A 4,256-nucleotide genomic window follows, 5' to 3' on the forward strand; every position below is an offset into this window, starting at 1 on the left:
CCACAGCATCTGTGATACCTGCGTACTCTTTTCTCGCTTATGTAAACACAGTATCTTTTACAGGAAAGGCAGCATCTGTTTAAGTTTTCTGCTTCTTAGCAATCACCATTCACAGCCAAAAGATGTCCTGTATACTAATAAAATCTTGAAATGAGCATAAACTGCAAAATCACAACTAAAAATTGTCATATTTCTCTTAGTTGCATTATATTAGTATCCACCGTAGCCTGTTGATTTATTTGAATTCCTATGACTAAATTGGACCTTTTAATGAGCTTGTCATTAAACCATGTCACTTCTTTAAATCTGGTTATCCCCAGCGCCAGTAACTGTGGAAATAAAAATGAAATAATATGAAGAAGCAATTACTTCATTACCATAGATGTTTCCATGCTTTTCCTCATGTAAATAGATTTGTTTAAATATTCAGTTCTTATTTTTAAAAATGCCATGCTGTGTTCTTATCTTTTCATTACTACAGACATGCAGTATCAGTAATTGTCTCCTAAAACTGTATATAAGAGTATTTCCTTTTTATTTTTTAATCAGTAAGAACATCATATGTGGCAAGAATCAGTACATGATGTGATCTTCTCAACTTTCTCTTGGAAAGTATCACTCTTCACCCACAAATTGGACCTTTTGGCTCAGGGTATTCCTCGCTGGTTCTCTCATCACAGTGCTAGAGTCCCTTTGCTGAAGAGGTCTGGGTAAGTACCCATGTGGACATTACTTTAAGCCAAATTTACAATAGTCTTTACTTGGATTGTGATGTCTCTCACCTGGCCTTCTATGACTCCTTCCTGCTTTCTCTGCACCTCCCACCTTCCATTTTCTACTCTGCTGCCTGAGAGTCTTCCTCCACTGAAGTCCCCCTACAGAATCCAGAAATGGACCCAATAGTTTCAGGATAAAAAATGTGATCTTTGTAACAAGTCCTCGTGACTTCCACATTAATGTCCCTGTTTTCCTGTGCAGTCTCATCTCCTTCCATCTGCCTTACTACTTGAACATCACTCAGAATTCCCCAGGAGCAATATTCTGCTCCTGGGTACAGTCCCAACTCCCCTTCCTGAGTCCATCCTTCTGGGAAGGTCGGTGTAACTCCTTTCTTTTCTCCATCATCTTGGACCTTTACCATGCTTCTGGACTCTGTCTTTTCTGGGCTTTGCATCCACCTGTGAGCACCCAGAAAGGAATGGTTTCTGACTTCTCAACATGGTGTTTAATGTATAGTCACATGGATGTGATTATGAAAGCGGAGTTTTTGTTTTGAATTTTTATTTTTAGGAAGGTCCTGATTTAACCATATTTTTTCCTCATTGTTGCCATAAATATATTTTACAGATATTACTGACAGAGATAAGGAAATACTACTCTAAAAATATTTTGAGCTAAAGGAGATGTAGGAAAAAAAACCATAGAAGTGTGAAGGAAACTTTGGTCCACTTCTGCCCTTCTTTCCTTAGCGGGCTGTAACACCTGGGGAGGACCCCATGCCTTTTGCTGAAGCTCTGTAGAAGGGCAAGATGCACCTCTCCTGTGATCGTGGGAAATATGGCTCTTGTGCCTGGAGACAACAACTCACAGAGAAGAATGGGAAGAAGCAAGACTTGCGATGCTTCCTTTAGATCCTTGCCAGTTTATTCTTGTCAGATTCCTCCATGCCCATCCACTTCTCATGAACACAAACTACAAAGGGCATGGGTTTCCTTCCCTTTCACTGTTTATTTCATTATGGAAACTGAGGGTCATATACTCACTGAGGGGTCATATACTCACTAAGGGGTCATACACTCACTGAGGGTCATACACTCACTGAAGGTCATACACTCACTGAGGGTCATACACTCACTGAGGGATGTGCTCAGTTCATGTTGTTCAGCCCGGTTGCAGAGGCCGCAGGATGGGTGAGAAAATCTTGGTCTTCCTCTCCCTTAAAAACACTTCCTCGTTTTTAGTATAGAAAATATAAGATGCACAGATTTAGCTATGTGATTCTGAGAAATAAAATAATATCATATGCTGTAGTACTTTATAGTAAATACGAGTATCAGTGTCTCCGGGTCTTAAAAAATCATGAAAGTTTAGGTATTTATTATTACTTTTAGAAACATGGCTGGAGTCCAGTTTGGGGAGTCTTCTCTCTTAATTTATACAAAAAGTGTTCAATTTCCTTTTCACTATAATTGCCAATTAAAATTATCTAAGAAAAGACATTAACTTGCCTCTTTTTCAATCCCAATTAGCTTAGAGGAACTTAATTTTCAGCTGCACACTTCCTCCCTCTCCTTCTCAGTGATAACAGAAAACACCAGACCACAGCAGTTGATGATACAGCTGTCAATCAGAGTGACTGCCATTTGTCTTATTTTAAAAGAAAATCCTGGGTTGGAGGCCGATTGAAGGGGGAGAAAAAACAAAAAAGACGTTTTGATGGAGAAGCCATTTTGGAGTTAGGGAGAAACCTGGTGCCAGGGAAACCCCCAGGAACCCACAAGGCTGACCCCCAACTGAGACTCCTAGCAATGGTGGAGAGGTGCCTGAACTAGCCATCTGTTGTAAGCAGATTGGTGACTTCCAGAGATAAATTGATGGCAATCTACAGAGACAGCCGGCCACAGATAAGCGCTGCATTGAGCTCTGAGATTCTTGCCGGTTCTTGCAGAAGACAGGGAAGAGGGATTGTATGAGGCAGGGGGGTTGTGATGGGGGGACCCATAGAGACAGCGGACCTGAGCTCTTGAGAGCTCATAGATGGCAGACCAACAATTAGGGAGCCTGCATGGGGCAGACCTATGTTCTCAGCTTAGGTCTGTAGCCAGATCTCTTAGTAAGGCTTCTAACAGTGGGAGCAGGGCCTCTCCCTGGCAATTTGTTGGCTTTTGAGGTACCCCATGCTGGATTACCTTGCCTTACCTCCACGTAAAGGGAGGAGCGTGGCCCTATGTCAGCTTGATGTGTCATGCTCTGTGCAAGCCCATGAGGCCTGTCTCTTTCTGAATGAAGATGGAGGGGGAGTGATCGTGGAGAGAGGTAGATGGGAAAGAGGGGGGATGGGAGAAGACGAGGGAGGGCAAACTGGTTGGTATGTAAAATAAGTAAAAATAATGTTATTTAAATAAAGAAATTTAAAGAAAAGAAAAGAGAACATCCTAGGCACTTAAACTCATTAACTTCATTCATAATTCATGGTTCACACGTGTGTTTTAAATGTTACAAAGCTGGGAGCTCTGGGCAGTTTTCAACATAAGTATATAAAACATGAATATGTAGAGCTTGTATGTGTGTATGTATGTATATATGTATGTATATGTGTGTGTACATATTACCCCCATTCTACCCTAATCTCAAAGAATAAGTATGTCAAGTGTGGCAGTCACCACACTGATGTTTTCCCAAGGGTTCTATGACTCTAACTTTTATCTCCCCCAGTCTTTGAAGCAAGCAGAGCAGGGACTGGGGTAGCAAAGGCAGAAATGTTTGCCTTTAACCTTGCCTGCCCTTTTTCCTTTATCTCAGGCATCACATCATAATTCTCTGTGGATGCCATAACCAAGAAAGGTTCAGGCAAAGCTGCCGAAGAGCCCGTTGGCAGACACAGTGCATACTTCCTTCCTTATCTAGACTTGCTCTTACTTGGTAATCTGACCTCACCATCCACCCAGCTAAGCAGGTCAAAAATATGAATTGTGCATAATCTTCTCCATTACCACATTGTTTTTAACCCCAAACATTTCTCATGAGTCCGCTCCTCTCCACAAACCATCCACTACTGTAACGCAACTCTTCCACATCCTTCCTATGGGAAGGTCACTGCGTCATGGCCTTTTACATCACCAGTTTCAAATTTGTCTTCTATGGAGCCGCTTTCCCAAAGGTACATTCATTTGTCAGACCATGCCAATGGACTGTCACTGGGAATGGAAGCTCTACTACCCAGGCTAAGAAGAGCTTTGAAAATAAACCAGACAAAAAAGAACAGAGAGGTACCTTTAAGTCAGACCTCAAACAGGCTATAACCTGGTGAGAACAGAACTTGTAAATCAGAGATCAAGTAAGCCCTAATTTGGTCTGTCATCAATGTCCTGTTTGTGTTGTTTGTATTTCCCCAGGAACCATCAGGGGACAAATCCACAAAGTAACTAAAAGTAAAATCATCTGCCTTCACTTTCCATTTATCTCTTCTGCCTTAAGACTGAGTTAAGATTCCTGCTTAACTCAACTTAACTCAGCACATAGACATGTTTGTCACT

Source organism: Myodes glareolus, chromosome 21 (genome assembly GCF_982192425.1).
Source record: "Myodes glareolus chromosome 21, mMyoGla1.1, whole genome shotgun sequence".
Classification (NCBI taxonomy): Eukaryota; Metazoa; Chordata; class Mammalia; order Rodentia; family Cricetidae; genus Myodes; species Myodes glareolus.